This window comes from Pelecanus crispus, chromosome 2 (genome assembly GCF_030463565.1).
Source record: "Pelecanus crispus isolate bPelCri1 chromosome 2, bPelCri1.pri, whole genome shotgun sequence".
NCBI lineage: Eukaryota > Metazoa > Chordata > Aves > Pelecaniformes > Pelecanidae > Pelecanus > Pelecanus crispus.
In genome coordinates, this window is record NC_134644.1 from 61,287,063 (window position 1) to 61,309,107 (window position 22,045).

Here is a 22,045-nt window from a genome sequence, read left to right on the forward strand (position 1 = left end):
AATGTTTGCAGGAGTATAAAAGTGTGTGGTAAGGGACTTTAAAACATAATAGCACAGTAGGCCAACTTATACCAATTGCTTCGCAGTGGGACTATTGTCATTCAAGTACAACTACTAAGTTAAAGGGCAATAAATAGTATATTAGGTCTATTACTGCAGGCATTTTAGCTACAGTAATATCTACTGGAATTACTTGTGTTGTTATTAAAATAGATTATATTTTGGTAACAGTGTGCAAAGCAGGAACATGAACAGTTTCTTTCCAAATGAAGCATTATTCCACATCTTTCACTCACTAGGATTTCAGATGACTGGGCAAATAAATAACAAGGCAGAGAAAACATTGTCTGTGGAACCAGAGACAAGGGATCAGAGAGGCTCTGCAATAATTATTACAAAATGCAAACAGGCCCAGGACACAGCAGCTGCAGCTAGAGGGCAGTTGGAAAATAGAGGGGAAAAACCTTGAGGGGTGGGGAGGAGGGAGAGGGAGAGGGAAGAGTGAAACCCCAACATCTTTTGCAAAAGAAATGGCGAATTTTCAGATGTGTTGAAGATTCTTCAATTCAGGGTGTCTGCTAGGAAATGCAGACCTTGATGATGGCACAGTAGCCATTGGTGGTTTTGGTAACTGCATCAAAGATTATATTTCATTTTAAAACATATGAGAGGGGACATATAGGAAGAGAGGGTCAAGCCTGCCTGCAACTTCTGAGCAGGAAGAAGGGGATTCCTAATACAGCATGAAACTGGTTGAACCCAGTGCTGCTGTTTCTGTACAAATCTCCTGGGTTTTGACAGCCTTTGTGACCACAATGGCATACAGATATTCTTTAGCACTCTCCTTTCAAAAGCAGTAGGAGAAACAGACCCAAGGGCTAGATCTTAGCTTTTGGGCCTGCCAGTATCACAGGTGCAGCAGAGAGAAAGCTACTATTAGTGAAGGAGGCCTAAAGTTCCAGTTAGCTGAACTTAAACATTTTTTTGCTAGTAACCTGTGGCTATAATATTATACATGGATCACAATTTAGATTTTCATTTATCTGTCTGCAAAAGATTGATGAAAGTTGTCATTGGTAAGGAAGAAAAATTGTTCTGATTCTGGATAAGTGTACAGCAGATCTTGAGATTTCCTGAGAAATGTATCATTTTCTCACCATTTAAGGTCATATATTTAATCCAAGAAATATGCCACAGAATATGCTAGAATCTCAAGCTGCAGCATAAGGAAAATAATTGTTAAGTTGCTCAATGACCCAGAACAACTGGTCAAGAAGCACTGAAAATTGCATATTTGATTTAAAAAAAAAAAAAAGTGGCAATACACAGCAGTCAAGAAGTATTTAAAAAAATCCTAAGACCTACCTTGTGCTTTTAAAAGCAACTTTTAGACTGAGTCCAAGCTACAGCTAACATAAATTTTGTAACAAAATAGAAGCACAGCTACCTTATCTGTGCAGAAGCCACAAAAGTCACTGTCTCTCCTCACCCAGACATTTGTCTTCAGAGACATCCCTCACTCCATGTCTCCATGTTATCATCATCCCCAGGGAACCTATAAACTGATAAGGCAAAGATCCATGGTGTGTCTTCCTTGCAGTGGGGCGTGCATTGTCACCAGCATCTGACAAGCCTACAGATGATTATCAGGAATAGGAAGGTAAATCTGGAGAATAAAATCCCCAGCAGACAAGAGGAGACTGGTGCCCTAAACTGGAGGGCAAGTAGTGCTCAGCGCAGCTGTGCAAGGACAAAGAGGTTGTTTCAGTGACACTGCTAAGGACAATAGTTGGTACCACAGAACAACACATGGAGCTGGCTGATGGTCTCCGTCTGCAAGAGATGCGGGCATCTCAAAACCACCTTTCATTCCTCCTCAGCATAAACACTCACCTCTGAATTTTCAGTCAGGTAGAAATTCTGGAGGGAGTAAATAAAAGAAAACAACAACAAAAAGCACATTCAAAGGTAAAATTACTTCAGTGAAGTGTTTTGTATTTGTGAGTACAGAATATTTTTGGGGGGTCTTTACAACCCCTCCCATGATATAAAAACCAAAAGGAGCATCCTGTCCTTCTTGACTTGAACAATATTTCTGTTCTGTGTTTTATTCTCACAGTAAACAGCTGCTTAATCAGCCCTGCTGACTAAATCCAGTTCTACAGGGCAAAAATTTTCACAAATCTAAAAATAACCTTCACCTGACACTTACAGGCACAGTAGTGTGTCTTAGGATATTCTGTTTTCAAGGAAGATATTCAGCATCAGATTAATCTGTTATTAATCCATAATTGTTTGTTATGTAAAAATGAACATGCCTTAAACAGTTATGTCCCTAATATAGCTATATGGAAACCCCCAAATTAGTGAAATTAAATTTGTAACTCAATAGTAGGCTAAAATTAGTGTGACACTTTTCACAAGCTATGAAAATATGTGAGCTGGCCCCATTAGAAAGTGACTCTAAAAAGGGAAAAAACTTGAAAATAAACAAGCATTAAGAGCAAAATTCCCAATATCTGAAGATATTTGGTCTTTATGTATGCTGTCAGGGACGTGAGGCATCTGTTTTCTTTTAATCATTGGGTAGTAGCATTTATCAGCCACTTGTGGCTATTGCTCACTGTTATGAAATGGTCCAAATATTAGAAACTGTAACCAACACAGCTATGACAGAGTCTGCAGTCTTGCTTTATGGGCTGTCTTCAAACTGAGATCCTAAAAAGCCACTGACCTTCACAGGCCATGGGGCAGAAAGCTGAGATGCTCCACTCACATGCCATAGAACAAGCAGCACAAGAAACAATAAGCTCTTAACTTCTCCTACAAAAGAGAGAACAAACTTCAAGGGTGGATATTTAGTGCTCTGAGGTTGGGTCACCAGAGTGTAAGGGTACAACAAAACAAGAAAAGGTAGCTGACAAAATACTGCAAAATACTTTCAACAGTGGCTTTTCAGAATAGATTTTTAATGAGATGTGTAGATGGCAACTCATTCATCTCTTGTCAGAATGAAGCAACTTCTTCAGTTGTTGCTAATTGCTTTCAGCAGTAATGTCTAGCACACTATTGCAAAAACACAGAAAATCTGGGGTTTTAAAGAAAAATAATTATTTCTATTCTTAAAATGAAAGGAAGTATAAGGTTGTATATAACTTTTTTGTATTTTTTTTTTAAAACAACAAATAATAGTCAACAGGTGAAAAGATTATCTCCTTACCTTGAAAGTTTTTTTATTACTGTTTATAATAAAAGACCTGTTCCCGAAACATTTGTTCCCTCTTTTTCATCTGCACTCAGACAAAGCTGCGATTTAACACTAATGATCTGAAAGGTCCTGTTGCCTTCACAGTCAATACTTCCCTTTCATAGCTCTTCACTTGCCCCCGTAATAAATCACAAACCTAGCATTTTTGCCTATCTACATTCACAGCTATAGAAATTAAAAACCAGTGAGAGTGGAGCTGGACAACTCACTTGTGTAGAGCAATTGTAAGGATGACCATTTGTTGCTAATGGGAATGGGTAAATAATTACTTGACATAATTGCCAATTATTCACAATTCAAAGGGACCAGACTGAAATGGAGTGGAAGGGAGAGGTCTCTATGGGAGTGTTTGCAACTAAATTAATTGTTTATAGGAGACTTTAAATTAACAGAGTGCCACATTTTTTTTTTTTTTTTTACTGGAAAATACAGTTGCTTTGGAGGTCAGTATTACTCTATGAGAATGCATCATTTTGTGATGAAATTATGTTTTAGAAAAATGAAACTAACATTTTGATTGAGTTGAGCCATTCAGTCTTAGATACCTGTGCACAATACCTTTTCAAAAAATACAGCATTTCTTAAGAGAACAAAACTTTTGATTCACTGAAATGCAACACTTCAATTAAACTGGATTTTTTTGTTCAAAATGTCTGAATTTCTGAACAAATATTCCCATTTTCAGCCAGTACTTGTTGTGACAGAACAGTAACCACATGCATCACCTGACCAATGTCAACAGGAGAAGACATTAGCACCTTCTAAAGTCAGGCTGGTCACTGTTATTCAGACTATAACATGCTTATTGCTTAAGGACGAGCTAGAGTAATTTGCCTCCTGCAAGTACAAGAACATGATTTTTCTTGCCAAAATGCAAATCAACTTGCACAATACTAATGAGTTTTCATTTAACTATTTTTCTTGTAAAATTTTTCATGATGATGTATTAATTTGATAAACATGTGAAGGATACAAGACAAATGTGACAGTACTTTTAGGCAACTTTAAACCACATTAGTTCAAAGCCCCATGAATCATTTTTTCACAAGGTAGTTTAAAAATTGCCCTTTTTATTATACATGAACAGTATTCTTCTCCCCATTTACAATTTCTTTAGGATAGGAAGCCAGACCTCAAGAGGGGCTCTAGACAATTTTTTTTTTAAAATAAATACTATATGGTTGAGAACTATTAAAAAGCTAACTGGGGACAGATTAGTTTTTACAGCCATGTGAATGTAGAGCACTGATTTAGAGGTGTCATCTACTGTACTCTATCTTTCAAATCAGCTTTGTCACTGCCTTTAAATTTACACTACAAATTCATACTATTATCCACTTTGCTGAAGCAGTTAGCCGATACAGCCCGGCAAAGTTGTTCCTGTTAAGATGAAAAATAGATTATAGAAGTCAGGTATATCATTTGGTGTAATCTTGTTTATTTACAGAAAATAAGCACAAAGTGCAGGTTCCTTGAGCAGAGTAGGAAAAACAAACAGCAGGTAGTTCAGTGTCTCAGATAAACCTACATCTGCTCTTCAGGCAAGCTCCATGGTTTGAGGAGTCTCTTTATTTCCCCTCAAGATGATTCTCTTGTTTCCTGTCCTGAATTCTGTTAATTCAAAGTGTTAATTCAATGCACAAAATGTAGAAAATATGGCTAAAAGAAACTCAGAGATGAAGGTTTAGTAGCAGACAGATAAAGTGGGAAGACAAAATGAAGTAGGCAGACAGGAGACGTGAAATTTAGCCAAATAAAGAGCTGCAGAAAACAGAGCTTTAGTGCAAAGATGGGCAGAAAGCCAGAGTACATGGCCAAGGATCCAGAACAAGTAGTAAGAGAACTTAAAAAAAAAAAAAAAAAAAAAGTCTAGTGATGAAGTGAGGAAAGAAGAAATAGGGTAGCAGTAGAAGTTGATAAGGGAATGAAAACTTCTGAATGCAATGGAAAAGATAGTGCATGAACTGCAAGACTAAATAAGAAATGAACTTGTAAAAGCAGCAAAGGAATAAAAAATAACTCTGGGGAGCAAAAGCACAAAACGTTGCTGAAGTGGGAGAGCTGAGTATTGGTGATTATTGATGTAAGTGAGCTTATGAAACTAGGTAAGGACAAAACATTGAAAGGTAGGTGAGAAAGCAAAAGCAACGTAGACAAGAGTAAACAAAATGATAAAAGAAATGAATGGATTTGATGTGTTGTGGAATATGAGACATTCCTCAGCTTATCTCTAGACTGAAAAGCAATACACTTGTTTACTGTGAGGAGCAAGGGCACAGCATGGTTCCTATTGTAGATTTTTTTTGGGGGAAAAAAAATTAAGAAACCCTGCATGACTTTCTGTAAATGGTACTTGCATGCCAGAAGTCTGCAGCAGTTTCTGTAAGACTTAGAGTAAATACATAGAAGGTTACCAAAAAAAAAGGAAAATTGAAATGATCAAAACTTTTTAGAATAACTTTCCTTTCCAGACTGGACAGATTGTCTCAGCCTTTGCTGTTGTTATATTATTTTACTTAGTCTACTGCAGCGCTATTACTGCTTTCCATGACCAAAGATTTAAATAATCAGAGAAAAGCATACAGTTATAACTCAAAGAAGCATTTACAAAACTGAAAGCCTGAAACCCTCTACAAGTTCTTCACAGTCAGTTTAGGTATCATTTTGAATACACAAACATCAATTTGCACACCCTTTAGAGGAAACACACCCTTGATAGATACTGAGGCTCTCACACAATGGCAAAACAGTCTGTAAAACCTGGGACTTGAATTTGATTTTCTAGAAATGTATTTTGCATCTCAAAGAGAAATAAACATTCTGGTAGTAGGAATTAAATGATTGCCTTTTTTTTTTTTTTTAAATGCTATTTAAATAAAAGATACTTTTGCCTTTTAATACAAGAGATGAAGATGTCCAGTTACTGGCCAAATTACATCCCCTCACTCTTGGCAAATTATGGAAAGCACTTTTTTACCCATAGACTGCTCACAAGTCTGATGGAACCAAAATTAAACAAAAAAGAAACTCTGTCCTTACCAGAACCAGTTCCAGTTGCTGAGTGCCTAAACATGAGGAGCAGTCTCTGCTGGAGAGAGCAAGTTAAATTAAGGAAGGGAAGCACAGGTGTTTTTTAGTAGAAGAGGAAAGTTCTTCAGGTATGTAGCCCAAAGTTGGTGTTAAATTTTGTTTCCAAAAAAAGTACATTCCCAAACTGTGAATGGCTCCTAGGTGTAGTGAGACGCCTGAAGGAAATAAAAATGTTTTGGTTTAAAGTCTTTTCCTGAAGAGAAGCATTACCCTTAGCAATTAAAAATCAGCCATAGACAGCTATTCCTGTAATATCTTTGGGTGGTTTTATAACACACCCTGGAGAAAGGCCTTGATATATTAAAATATAGAGATGTGCAGTAATAGCAGTATGGCATCGCTATTATTGCAACTACAGAATAAAAGCTGTAAGAGTCTTTCTCTTTCAGTTTTTAGTTTCATATAGCTAGAGATATTGTTCTGCAGTTTTTCATGCTGGCAAACTAAAGGGAAGCTTTCTTCCTCAGAAAGCTCTGGGACAAAGTGGGCTGAGCTTTAGGTGAGACTGGATGAGACCTCACCCCAAGTCTGAGTCAGAGGAACGTGGACTAGGCTTAGCGGACTTCTACTGTTAAAATAGTCTGCCAAAGAAGAAAAGTGGACGTAACACAAGGTAAAAGTAGTAAAAATTTTCTTACGTAACTTGACTCTGAAAGCACACAAGGGAGAAGAAAGCAGATGAATGACATGAGTGAGATGTGCGACACTTCTGTCCAGTTTTTCCTGCTTTGTACCAGCAAATGCAAAAAGTGACAGCACTCTGCTGCAAACCAGTTCCAGCATTCCATGATGAGATTTTAATGGACTTATATCTTAATTTGCATAGAAAAAATATGCTGCTTTATTTAAAAGAAAAGAACAGATACGGACTCTTAACTCACACTCACTGAGCCAACTCTTGGTGTGGTTTAAGTTACTTCCCCCTGCTGCAAGGAATCGCCACACAGTGAGGGCCCACAGGCAGGGCGTGTGCCCGCCTCGTCACTCTCAGTGCATTTTCCTGCAAAATCACACAAACTGGCAGTTTAAGCTGCACTGTGATTTGCAGGGGCTGAGGCACAAGCACATGTACCCTCCTGCTTGACACAGTCATAGTAGGAACAGGGAAGGGCAGGGATTGGGGAGGGGGGAAAGATCCTCCTCCTCAGCAAGACGTGTAACCGATGGAAAGTCAGAGCCCAGCAAACTGTGAGCTTTTCTTCCACAAAACCCAGGGAAAAGGAAAAAAAACCCCAATAATCCTATGCTTACTTTGTTATGGGTAGCTTCAGGTCTAGTTTCTCAGATGAGGAAACATCAGAGGCTTTCCTTTGCTTGCAAAAAGCTATTAGCTGTTCCTTGGCAGCTGCCACCTCTGAGGTGGAGGAAAGCTCATGCCTTTTATACGTGGCAGGCTCCAGCTCCATAGTCTTTAAAGATTTCAAAGTCCCTGAAACTGAAGTGCAACAGTGCTATGACACAAGCAGCATAAAATCGAGGTGGCAACTTTTTAGATCTACCTTCTTTGTATTGTGCAATGCAAGAAAACCAAAAGACCTTCAGAAACCTAAAGCCTACTGTTCTTAAGCAAACATGATGCATTTGCTGTTCTCATACAGTAGTCAAAATGTTATCTGAAGTACATGAAGGGAATCTGTTCCAAAGAGCTCCAGCCTCCTAGTAAAAAAAAAAACCCTGGCATTACATAAAATGTCACTTGTTTCTTGTTTTGCTTTTTGCACAAATTTCAGAAAACATTTGATCTTTCTGATAAGCTGGATGTCCTGGCTCTCTGTGAATGCTGGAAAATGTGTTTATACCCAAATTTCTTATGTTCCTCAGCATGCTTTCCTGCGCCATGTGTTTTATGCTCACTTGCCTCAAAGTCCTTCTTCGTTATTTGGATTCAGAGTGGCTACTTTCAATTATATCTTAGCAGGGTGGTTTTGTATGGTTTCTATTTCTACATCACCCAAGTCCATGTGTAACACATTTATTTGAAAAAAGCAAGGCAGTAATTATTTAGCAAATTAATCTGTGCAGCCCTGGCATCAGCAGCTATGGTGAAACTGCAAGACACTAACAAAATAGTAAGAGAGGACCTTTTCCTTCTAAAATTCCAAACCAAATTATGGTGTGCAGCAAGTAATCAGACTCCAGTTTATTTTGTTACAAAGCTTACCCTGGCTTGGAAGTCAAATTAAATTATCATTTGCTTTCCGGCAAGAAATAACTGTCTTTGAACTATCTGACCACAGATTATGTTTTGCAGCCTTTACATTCTCTTTCTCCCTCTCTGTTTTCCCCTGAATGAAATCAAGTGATGTCTTACATCGGTGGCAGCAGCAGCTTTGGCTGTTTCTAAATTTGCACGTTTCTAAATTTAACAATGTATTCTGAATGGGATGGGCTATTACACTTCTGCATGTCTTACTGACAGAGATGACTATTTTCTGAACAATCTGCTTCTGTCTGTAAAGGATAAAGCTAAGCTTTCTCTTACTCATCTCCATGGACAACTGATCACAGAATAAATAGGCTGATGTTTAAGGTTATTCTCAGGTAACCAATGTCCTCTGTTTCTCCCCAGTTTATGTGGGTCCTCTGATGACCTCTCCATTTTGCTGGCACAGCTGTACACATCTGCCCAGTTCATTCACCTCCCCTGGGAAATAAAGTTTCCCCCATGATATTCCACATTGGGATTGGTGGTTTAGTCTTTTCCATGAATAGGCTCCACACCTAACATTTTTGGCTTGAGGAAATCCAGGTAAGTTGGACTGGAGACTCTGCAAGCTCTTCAGCAACACCGTTCAGCAAATGCTTCCCATCAGATGGCTTCAAACATGTCACTTCCACCCACCTTTCTTACCTGAAAAACTGGTAAAATAAGACTACTGATCTTTGGAGAAGATAAACAGTGCTATCTATTAGTGGTGTTGTCGGTCTCCTATTATTATTATTATTATTATTATTATTATTATTATTATTATTATTATTATTTGTATTATGCAGAAAACAACATGAACTTTCTGGCCAGCTGGATTTTCTCCATGCTGGCCTGGACATCTGGAATTGGGGTGGCCAAGAAGGACGTCAGTGCTATGCCACAACAGGAATGCTCTAACTACCCTCCCAGAAACGGCTTTGAGTCTGTACTTCTGGGCAAGGTTTGCTTCTGTTCTGAGTCTAGATGAATTACCGGTGAAAACACATGACTGTTCAGGGAGGGGGTGAAAGAATCAGAAAGCAGATTTATATTTGGCAGCTGGACCTGTATCTGCCAGAGCAAAGGAACAACCTTAGTCTAACACGTACTGAACCTCCAGATCTGAAGCAGATTTCTGAGTTCTGCCTTCCTCATTGTAGACTTGAACTTTTGGCTACTAAACAGCGAGGAGACAGTCTTGGGATATTAAACAGATAAAGGATCTGAGACAGAAGTTTTCTGCAGATTTTCAGATCAGCTCTCTTGGTTTCTCCCAACCACTGCTGTGTTGTCTGCAGTTTCTGAATGTTTCTTCTTCTCAGAAATTCCCCCAGGAAAAGTACCAGATAAATGCATGTTACTTTTATGTTGATTTATTTTGATTCCCTCCCACTCCCCAAAAGAAATATCACTTTGCTGCCTGGCATTCAGTCCTGTGCTTCTGAACATCAAAAGTTCTACTTCAGCCTCCCAGCTTCAGCAGCTGAAAATAAAAATGGATAGGAAAGTGACTGAGCAGGCAGGTGCAGTAACAAAAACGGAGCTGCACTTTCTCCTCTAGCTATGTTTTATGTCTCCATGATTTTTGTATTCTTTCTAATTCCTCTGTGCATTATTCTTTGCACATCTAAAAAATAAGGGGGAAAAGTGTGATTGCTTACTGTGATCCCCAGTTTTTAGTGGTAGCTGTCAAATGTGGAACCCAGCAGTACCAGCTCTGCTAGAGGCACATGAGCAAGACCCTCTTTGCTAAATCCATTAGTTTCAGTTGACTTTCCCCCTTTCAGTTTTTACTTTGCTTCTGGCCCAGATCCAGTGGAACCAGACTAGCCATTCTGTCTTTTTGCAGCTGTGATGCAGAAAGAGGTCTCCTCATTAAGAAACCTTTAGATGGTCTCTACTTAATTTGGAATAACAAAAAAAAATCAAATGCTGAGAGTGAGGGCTTCCAATGTAAAGCACCCCTGACCCCCAAAGCCTTTCTACAAAAGCTGCTGCTACTAAGTCTGCCTGACATGATGGTGGTGAAGGCTGCAAATTTCCCTCTTTTAGAAACTTCCACACCATCCAAGAAACAGAACAGGTCAAAACCAAGTCATCCTCTTTACTTTAGGCTATTTGTTTCCACTCTTGAAGCTGTAACACAATGCTGAATAAATATTTTTGGAAAGTTTTCAGTGTTCCTGAAACTACTGTAGGATTTCTGCCACACAGTAGTTTTGTGTTTATCTCACTGTCAGACATTCCTGGTCACCAGCCCTCTGAAAATTGCAGCTTCCATATGAACCTCTCAGGCTAAGGAAGGCTGATGGCTACCAGCAGGCATAGCTGCTGATAGGCAAAGAAAGACCTTGAATATCTGAGAGGTTAATGAGTGTGCTAACCACCATAAAAAGCATTTTAGCCTCATACAAAGCAGGATAGGTGAAACATTATCCGGAGCTTTAGAGCAGGATGAACAGAAGCTGAGCCACAGGATCCATGGGTTTCTGGGGCTGGGGCTGCAATGTGGCAGCTATGCATTTGAGTTTTGTCTGTTGGGAAAAAACAAACAAGGAAAAAACCACTAGCAGGAAAAGCCAGAAAAACAAGGAGAAAATTCAAGATGCACTGGTATGATGATGCTGAGAGAGAGACAGAAAACTGAGCCAGCTTGGAGTGCTGGAAAAAGAAATTGCCTCTTACTTATTTTTATTGTGTTGAAGGAAACAAAACTTTGTATATGTTCCCTAAAAAGAAGAAGGATTGCATGCAAGCAATACTTGACTGTATCATGAGTTTCTCTTTCTAACAGAAACAAGTCAGCAAGACCCTGAATATTGGCTAATCATTCATGCTAACGTGTTTGGGGTGGATTAATGAAGAATGCACTCTGTGAAACCTCATTGTGTTAGACTGTGTTACATTGTGTTTTCCACCTTTTTTGATTTCTAAAAGTTCGCAGTGAAGGCATTGACCCTATTGTAATGAATTTAAGACTACCAATAATATGTCTGCTTTTTTTTAGTGTTTGCAGACCCTTAGAGTGATCCATAGACTTTCTAAACATCTGTGATTGGGAGATAAAAATAAACAAGGCATGCTTGTGACCAGCTGCTATCAAATATTTTTCCATGTGTATTTCAATAATACTTATTGAAAACTTGTGAACAGAGTGACAAAGCTAGCTTTACCTGATAATTCCATTTTTTTAAGATATATATTTGTGTTTTAGCACAGCACTTTTTTTATTCCATTACAGAAATTTCTTAGGCAACTCTTGCCCTACACATTGGAAACAATGCATCAGAACATGCGTGAAGATGACTTCACATGGCTCAGAGAAGTTGACATCACTGCATCCTCCGGAAAGCAAAGGCAACAAAAGTTAATGATATTTATCTCCTGCTTTCATGCAGAAATATCGCAGAAGACTGCAGAGATTACATATAGAGGGACCACTTCACCCATCACTGAAATTCATTCACCTCTGTATCATCTCTGTGCTTTGCAATGCTCCCATTATGTGCATTAATAGACCAATAAAACATTCCTTGGTATGCTTTAATACTAGAGAATATTTCTTCCTTTGGTAGATCCCAACTGAGTGAAATGATTCATCTGGCTATTTCTTTTGGATGTTTCAAGATGTTTATTTTTATTATTGACACATTTCAGCATAAGCTGCTCAGGCAGATATCTCAGCTTGTGAGCATCTTGAAAATAACAGCTTGGTTCTTCATTCTATAAAATAGTCAGGTTACTAACAGCTGTGCATCCTAATGATCACAAAGAAAATGCTTTCTTATGAAGTATCTCTCAGAATTCTTTAAAAATAACACTGAGATTATTCCATAACCCAGATATATTTGAAGTTGATTCACTATATCATCTCTTTAATCATCCCCTTGACAGAGAAGGATTTAAACATTTAGTTGTATCAATGGTCTCTGAAAAGTGGGAAATCATATTGACCTGATCCAGTTTCTATTATGTATAAGTTTTTAAGTGCAAGCAGATGAACAATTCTGCTTAAGTCAAAGAACCCACTCATACTTAATTTTCAGCATGTGTTCTAAAAGCTTGGAGTGGCACTATAGTCTTCAGACATTTCTTTCACTGTCAGCTTTTCCCCTCTGGTGTTGGATTATAAAACAACTAGAGATTAGCTCTTTGTGCTGAGGTTGGATTCTGCTGCCATTATAGACTCTAAGCAACATTTTCTCTGGTGAGGAATTCATAGAAATCAGTAAGGTCAAGTAGTAGTCAACCTTGAAACTCTTTAATTATCATTTTCAAATATTTCCAGGCTCATGAACAAGCTGCTGAGAAAACACTAACCCTTGCAGACTTTCAAGGGTGCAAGAATAAATTTTCTTGAGACAGAGTTTTTATACGACACAGGCTGGAAATATGAACATAACCTCGTTTGTAATTTTTAATTTTTCTCTTGAAAATATGTATTGAACATACTGAGAAAATCTAGGAGGAATCCCTTCACTTCCAATTTATGTCTTCCCAGCATTTAATATAGCAAGTAGTAAGTGATAATCATGGACAGCTACAAGTTCTCAGCATCTTGAAGGTTTCAGGACACTTCACAGGACCTGGTTGCTGTTAGGCTACGAATTAAGGCAGATGTTGGCAGCTGTTACTTGCTGCTTCTCTGTTCTGACTTGGTCCTTTGCTTGCCTGTCTTCTCTGAGGTTGCTGCCTGAGAGGTACACCTTCCTGTGTACCTCTTCCTGTGTTCAGCCACTCTGTGCTTTGTCAGTCTTGGATCTACTTTGCATTCCTGAAACATTGCAGCTCCTCTGTCCCTTTAAAGACCCATTATTAATTGAATCACAGATGACCATATTCCTCTTGCTTTGGTTTCCTCTCTTTGACACATCTTGGATCTCCTTTACTTGCCCCAGTGATTTTAATTTACTCTTTTAATTACTGAATTTGCTCTACTGTCCCTCACTTCCCTTCACTAGTCCCTTCACAGAACATCAGCTAATCTAAATTAGCATAGCTCTCCTGATCCCAAAATGCTTTTTCTGGAATACCACCACCTGGTAGGAGTCTGTGGACCATATACCCTGTGCGTGTTGCTCTGGGAAAGCAGTGCAGCATCCAGTTTGTTCACGACAGTTTGGCTTCCAGAAGCTGCTATAACCAGGGTGACCAGAAAAGGGTAGGACATAGCAGCCCTGATGCTTTCTTTCAACCCCCCTCAGTCTCCCCCCACTCAGTTCTCTAACCTTCACCTCTGTTGTAATTTCTACATTGTGAGCACAGAATGGTAGAGCATGGGATAGTTCAGGTTTTAAGGGCTCTCCTCCTGCCCAGAGCAGGGACAGCTCTGCGATCAGACCGGGTTGCCGAGGGCTCTTTCCAGTTGAGTCTTAAAAACTTCCAAGGATGGAGACTGTGCAATGCCTCTTGGCATCACCTTCCAATGCTTAACTGGCTTAATAGCATCTTTCTGTATCAACTTCCTGGTGTGTTGTCAGGACTTTGGTGTGCTTTGCTACCATTTATTGCCTTGCTTGGCATTTACGCACCAACCTGTGTATCAACTGAGTGATATATTCTAAGCAGTATCTGACCTCTGCTAGTATTGAAATCCAAGGAAAAATCAAAGGCATTAAGGCTATATCCATTGTAAAGAATGGAAATGCAGTCTGGACCTGAATCAGCTTCTGCTATTATCCAGATAGGTACCCAAAATATGTCTCAATTTGCTCCGCATAATTTGTTAGCCTGATGCAGAATTGCTGTTGTTCCCTTTTCATTTAAAACCAATAAACCCCAAAATTTTCAAGCTGCACAAATGCAGTTTTAAAAAGAGACGTTCATAAACATTTTTCTACATCTAGTGATGGATAAAAATAATTCTAAGCTTGGACCAGCGTTTATTTAATTAAATATTAATTATCTTGTACTATTTCTAGTCAAATTATCAGCTATAGCAAAGAAGAGGAAAAAAGAGAGAGCATTTTAGAGTCATGAGACACGTCAACATTTCTTAAGGAACATTTTGATAAAAATAGAAAGAAAAAGAAAAGCTCATGCTAATAATGGCAAGGATGACCTTAACATTTTGGATACTGAGACTGCCTTAGACTTTACTTCCTTCTGTGGGGTAATATTTATTTTAGTGATCATTTGAATTTGCTAAGAGAAATAAAATAGTAGGGCAATGGAAGCTGGATTGAGGACAGGTTTTTTTTTGTAAGAGATCATGTTTTAACACTTTCAGCTGTGTTCAACAGCTGACTACTTCTGGAGTTATCTCATAGGATCTTAACTAGTAGTGGTGTAATGTACTACTGTATCAAAGTGATGAAGAAGCATATTTAGTCTCTCACTGGAAGTGTGTAGCTTCACTCAAATTTATTTCAGTGTCACTGTAGGAAAGCAAATGTATTAGAACATGGCTTCAGAAGGATTTTCTAAAATACAGTGAGATAGATTTTGCCACTTTTATTTACTTTGAGTAGTGTCTTGAATGAAGGTGGCAGGACATGGTCATGTAGTACAGCTGTATTAACTAATTCTTTATCTGATTTCTGGCATTATCCTTCACATTTTCCCCTCTTCTGCCAAGCTTTTATAACAAATGATTTTGAGTCATTTACTAACATCCAACTTCATGACTTTCAGAGTCATTATCTCTTTGTTGTAGTTCCAGTAATGCATTGTGTCTCTAAATTACAAGGCTAGATAGTAGTGCCTCAGATCCCCTTTTAATCACTGATAGTCGGTCTGGCAGAGTAGCTTCTGAAGGTGCTTTATTGACAAAACATGGCACTTCAACACCTGTTTATCTTATTGCCCCATTGACCTCTTTTTGCCTGCAGAGCTAAATGGAGGTCTCTTTTGGATGCTATTATTATAGCAAATTTTAAAATAAATAAATAAATACCCCAAAATATTCCAGGAAAGTGCCTGCATTTTCATCCTACTCAAAAATCCTATTGCAACTTCTTTGAACACAGCTTTGTCTCTCATTCTGCAGCAGATCTATCTCCTCTGGCATGGTTTCTGATTCTGTGAGGTTGCAGGTACTCCTAAAACACCCTTGATTTTGGTGTGAGTTGATTGTTTTATCACTACTTGAGATTGTAGCCTTTTCTTTTTTCCTTCAGTGGGCTTTGTCTCAAGGCCTGAAACAAAGATGAACAATGCCTCTTACGCTTAGAGACTGCAATGTCAGTTTACAAGGCCAAATGCATTATTGTTAGTAAATGTACATGACAGCTAGTTATCGGATCAGAAAACAAATCCCCCCTTAAAAGACAAATTCTATGGAAAAAGTTGGGTATAAACCGTACAAATTACTGTGGCAGTTTTCCACATGCCCCTTGTCGAGTCCTAGAGAGGCTCCAGCACAGGACTGCACCTCCCACCTCCCCTTGCTATCGCCTCTCCAGCTGAGGACATGCAGTAGGGAGGGGACCAAGTCCTTGTGACAGCTGTGGTACATGAACACAGAATCAAACCCTGGGGAGCACAGCTCGCCTGTGTGTGTGCCTCATGGCAGGATCAGCTGTGCCTGTGCTGTTCCTAGCATGTCCCTCTAGCTCTTCCTGAAGACCTCTGGTAGCAGCGACTCCAAAGTTTCTCCACAGAATCTAATCCATTAGAATCTTCCTTTCTGATGTCTAACCTAAATCTCCTTTTTCAGCAATGTAGACATTATTATTTTGTCTCATTCATTAAGGGAGGTGAAGTCCACCTGCAAAGCTCAGTCCATAGAGGAAGATGAGATAATCTAATGACAGCTCCCCTAAAGGCATTTCTAAATGACTAAAATATGCCATAACCTATGTCCATCAGCTGCCCAGAGAAAGTCTCTGCTGCTTTGTGCTCAGTCTCTTCCTATTTTGTAGAGTTGAATGAGATTCATCTACTTTTTCAAGGCTTCACAACCCCAGGGTAGCAAGTCTGAAACATTAAAACTATATTCAGGAGATGAACTCCAAGAAATAGCAGACAGCACATGAGACGAATAGTTCCTATATTGCTCTGAAGAATAAAAAAAGAGTGTCAGTGTACTAAGCTTTTTAAATAAATTTTAAAAAAAGGTCCAAATAAAAAGAACAATATATATGTAGTTTTTGATCTTACATTGGAGGCAGCCATATTTTACGTGGCCCAGAAAGGTCCTCTCTGCATTTTTTTGTGGGATCTACCTCATAGTTCTTTCCAAACTTGACACTGCATTCATGTGAGTGTACATAAATGCAGTTGCATGTAAGAAAGCTTGGAAAACCACTGTCAAAAGAAGAAAGTCTGCATTAAAAGTGTTAAAAAAGTGAATCTGACAAATGCAGTATGTAAAGCTAGGAACCCTTTCTACTCACAGCCTTAAAGAATGAAGCATCACAGTAGAGAAGCTTTACGGAGGGCAGTTTTAAGCTGGCATTGATATTTTACTATCTGGAAATCAATTTCAACCTTAGACAGTGGAGCTTCCGATTTTAGTGTCTGCTGCTGATAGAGATACGGGACCCTGACATATGAGTTGGGCCTGCAGGGACTCATGCAAATGGTTAACTCCATGTTTTGTTATGATGCTCAACAACATCAATGAGATGGCACTTTGTGTACAAATCCTAGAAAGACTGGCACCATGCTGAAGATCTTTTATGAGGAGATAAGCCTCTTCCAGCCCAAAATGAATGGGCAACTGGTTCACTGATCTCATTTTTACATATATACATATTTAAAGAACAAGTCTTGAACCTTGCTGAGAATGCATGGAGTTGGACAAGTTTATCGATGTGGATTCATAGGCACAAGCTGAGTAGTTGGAATTTCCAGATTTGCTGAACAATTCTGCTAGAACTACTTTATTCCCTAAAGCACATAGCGTTTATTCTGTTTTTCAGCAATGTACAGCTATTGATTATGAGATAGCATGTACACAAAAATCCTACAACAAAACAAGAAAACCTACAATAAAACAAAAAGTCTGTCAGTTTAGGTTTACCAGAGGGTCAGTACAAGGAATTTTGGAGCCCTCATTAGCTGAGCTCCACACACAGAGGTTAATTCAACTTGACCCATTGACTGACGGAGTGATGAATGGATTTAAGATGTAGTTCCATTATGTGCTTTCTTCTGTGGTGAATCCAGTGTAGAAAGTCTCTGCGCTCTCACCTGTGTCTCCCATGGAAGCAACTTCTCCCCATTTTTGGACTGCACTTCTCTGTTCCTTCAGCTGAATGACAACTGCTGGAGGGACCGCTGGATCACTGGGTTAGGAGTAACCCTGCAAATCACAGCTTTTACTCTACTTGCATCATTGCACTGATGTTCCAAAGTGGAACCTAGGTCTCCAAGCACCACAAAAACCCACCTAAAGGGAGGGTGAAACGCAGTTCTGAGACATTCAGACCTTCTTAAGGCGTCTTCATCAGGGGAAATGGCGGAAACATGCCCCTATGCTACCCCCTCAGGGTGCAGTCAGACAAGACAGCTGACCTCATCCTGCAGTTTGCTCCTTTTGAATAGCACAGTCCTGCTCCCCGCCTCCTTGAGTCCACCACCATAGCCTTCCCTGCCCTGTCCTCCATCCTCAGGTCCTACCTGCTGAACCCAGCAACTCTCCTGTCTTTGCTCTGACAGTTAGCTATCTGCACAGCAAACTGATGCAGCCAGCCAGCCTGGCAGGCTCACTCACTTTTTCTCTGCTGGGCTGGATCTCTGCTGCATTAGTGATTGTGCCCTGAGGCTGTGTTTTCATGGACATTTGCCAGGGAAACACTGCTGGCTTCGGCATTTCTTTTGACAAGAGTGGCTTCCCTGCTCCTGTGCCACGCCTGTTGTTGTGCTGGTCCCCCTCTTTGCTGCACATCACAAGGAACCATGATGACAAATGATCTAGAGAAAAAAAAAACCTCCTCCCTTTTCTTCACAGTTATTTTAGCCAGAGCACTTCACTGCTATTTCTTCTCACACAGTCCTGCAAACACCTGAACCATGGGACAGAAATTACTGAAGCCACCTAACAGCTGCCAAAGAGAAATGTCACAGGAGCCACAGCCTCAGACTGATGCTGGACAGTAGGTTGTGGTTTTGGTTTGGGTTTTTTTTCCTTAAGTTTTTGGTTTGGACTTTGTGTTATGTCATCTCATTTTAGAAAACTTTCCTTTATTTAGAACTAGCAAGGATTAGTCATCAATCTAATTGGGAAGAGCCAGGCAGTACCTTGTGATAAAGCTGTGACAATAAGCCGACAATTTCCTCCTTGAGTTTTGTAGGCCTGTTAGTATCTATGCTGTGTCAGTTAATGAACTGTTTAAATCATACAGTGACTCTCATACTTGCTCACTATATGCCTTATGGGTTTATCAACCTAACAGCTTTTTTTCTTCTCCCTTCAGGTTTTGAGAGTTCAGTCCTGACCTTTGACTAGATGACTGCTACAGGATTTATCCTACAGTTCTACATTTTGTCATATAAACTGACAATTCAGCAGATAGCCCCATGCTATCACAAGTACAAATGACTTGGATGTGAGGTTCACAGAAAGGGAGCAAGGATGTGGGATTCAGGAAAACGAATATGCTTCCTCTTCTCTCTCCAGCAAACATCCTTCCCTAAACATAATGCAAACAAAATTAGGAGGATGGGGAAGATTATGTCCCTAACAAGATTCATCATGACATAGTGTCATGATATGAATTATCATAGAGGAATTGCAGCCAGATAATATGCAATTAGTCATTAGTATTACAGAATACATTATCAGGGCTTCTTCATTCTTGCAGGTTAGGAAAACAACTGGCTGGCCATCACAGAACAAGCAAACAGTTCCCTGACACCTTCTTCCTCATTCCACATCTCCCCTTCCACCTGCTCTCATCTGTTCTCTCTGATTGCTATGATGTCCTTTTTGATGAAGTACTAATAATAGCAAGGGTGCTAACCTACTTCTCTTTAAAATGTTGAAGTCACAGAGCATTACCACGGTGCCAAGGGGCAGCTGCCAGTCAGGCAGTGGGTTACAGCAGAATGAGAGGAGTGCACTTGCAAATTTTCTTTGGTTTTGCTTTGCTCTTTTCATTTGTGTTCAGGGACAAGGGAAACAAAGTAGGAAGGGGGAAGAGGAGAAGACATTGTTCAGAGAAGAACAGAAAAGAGCAGCCAGTTGAAAACGTTGGCACAAACTGTTCCAACCTGGCACTGCTTTATGTTTCATGTAGATTACTCGCAGAGTGTTTCTGAGCACACCTCTGAGGTCAAGAAGACACAGTAACAGCAAAGAAACTGGAGCCCAAACTCCGCTCCCAGTGAATGAATGAAAAATTAACTTTATGGCTACAAGATTGCATGACATGCCTGAAGGAGGGGGTTATTCTCTTATAGCTCTAGCTGTTGTTGTTTCCCCCATTTCGGAATGTCCTTTAGGAAGAACATAGCAGTAGGGATAGCAAGGTACAAATATCATGCTTTTATGTTAATGGCTAGCAATCCTTCTTATTTCTTTAAAAAGCAGAAAATACCTGTACTTTATTTAGTGAAATATAAAACAAAAAAGTTCAAAAGAGGTCATTCAACAGAAATCAAATGTTTCATATTGCTTTTAAATATGTGGGCTAAACCAGGGAAGTTTTGGAATGACATGTCATTACAACACAGGTCAGAGTGATCGGTCACTAAAACATTGCCCTCAATCTGCATTTTTTGACAATGTAAGGTACTCTTTTAGATCTGATGTACCCAGCTCTCTCTCACACATGCAGAGGCTATTTTCTAGATAATTCTTACATTCTGGTTAGCCTGTACTGAAAAGATGTCTGAAAAAAGACAAGTTGGCAGGTCTATTTTGTGAGTATATGTGTTTTCTTCTTATGCAGGTATGAACAGCCTACATCTAAAATAGCCTTTCTGGGAAGAAAAAAAACCCTAACAAATCCTTTGTCTTAATTCAAAGGTTTAGAAGAAATACTTATTCCTCTCCCTAAATTCAAAGAATGGAACAGCTCCAGCCTTACACTTCGGGCAGACAGAGCATCCACTTGCTTTACTGCTTATTTTGTATACAGCAGAAAGGCCTGATCTGTTACTAAACCCAGCTGAACGCATGTGCTTTACTTCATATAATCCTTCACTGTCTTTCCTCTATTGCAATCACTGTGAGATAGGTTCTAAGACATTAGCCAAAAGCAGTGTTTTCTTAAGGAGAAGGCTGAGAACCACCTAATCTCTCTGAAAATTTTTCTGAGAACTCATTTATTTAGCTCAGGAATCTTCTGTCAGATGCCAATAACTTGACCACAAAGACTTGAATTAGATTATGTGAAAGGACTTTCTCTCAATAAAATTAAGGTTTGAACCCCTCTCTGCTACATTTTTCCTGCCTGCAGCTCCTTGAATTTTAAATACACTTTCCCTGGTCACTTCTAAAGAGGTCATTTCCCTGGTACAGCCCACAGAAGTCCTTGAGAATACGGGCTCATTACTATCTTTTCATTTAGGAAAACAAGAAAGGCACATTAAAAAGACACATGAAAATCAGGGATATCTATTTATGTACAAGAATATTAAGAAGCCAAGATGGGCCTCTAGAGCTTACCAACTGCACAGCCACAGCTAAGCACCATCTGCTTTACATAAGAGCAACTTCCTAGGGCATCGATGCAGTGGAAAATGGAGCATGGTGCAGAGCTGCTAACACTGACTTGTCTACGTTGTATATGACAGCACCATGCAGAGAAAATTGTTTGGTCCTTAGCACCTCCCAAAAGGCCTTGATAACTCTGTAGCAGCTTAGGAGCAGCTGTCCCTGCTTCTGTTTCTGCAGGTAATGCAGACTTTGGTACACAAGCTTGTCTGCACTGAGAGGGACAGACCATGCCTTTAGTCTCTCTGCAAAGGCTGCCCCTCCTTCGTTATCTGATTAGCTCATTTGTGAAGAACTGGTTTGTCAGTCCCTATATTGATGCTGAGCTAGTTGGTTTTGTACTGGGATATCAGCTCTGCTTCTGCTGTCTTATAGAAACTAGAGTCACCATCTGTCACATCTCCATACAGTGAATTCTGTGCTGCTGTCTGGTTATTGCTGACTGCAAAGTTCACAGCACTGCTATTTCAATGAACAACCCTCATCTGGGACCTCTGTCTATACAGATGTAATTTGAATACCTCTTAGGACAGTGTTTGTGCTCCAAAAAGCCAATCCACAATGTTATACTGATCTTGGAGTTAGATACCAAGTCCATATCTGCTATTCTTAATCTCTAAGACATTTGCTCCATGGCATATCCTGCACATGTCCTCAGACCACCTTTCGAGTTCAGTACCAATAGTTCTTTCTCACCACCTTTGCACCTCCAAAACATCTCATGCCCAATGATGAAACCTAGCTGGTAGACTTAATGATAGAAACAATATTGTCAGCTGGGTAAATGAAGCTGACCAGAGATGCTTATTTTTCATCTTCAGACGGGAGTGGTGGCAGAATATTCTCTCTCTTGGACTCCTCCGAGCTTGAATTTACATCATGATCTTAAAGCTAA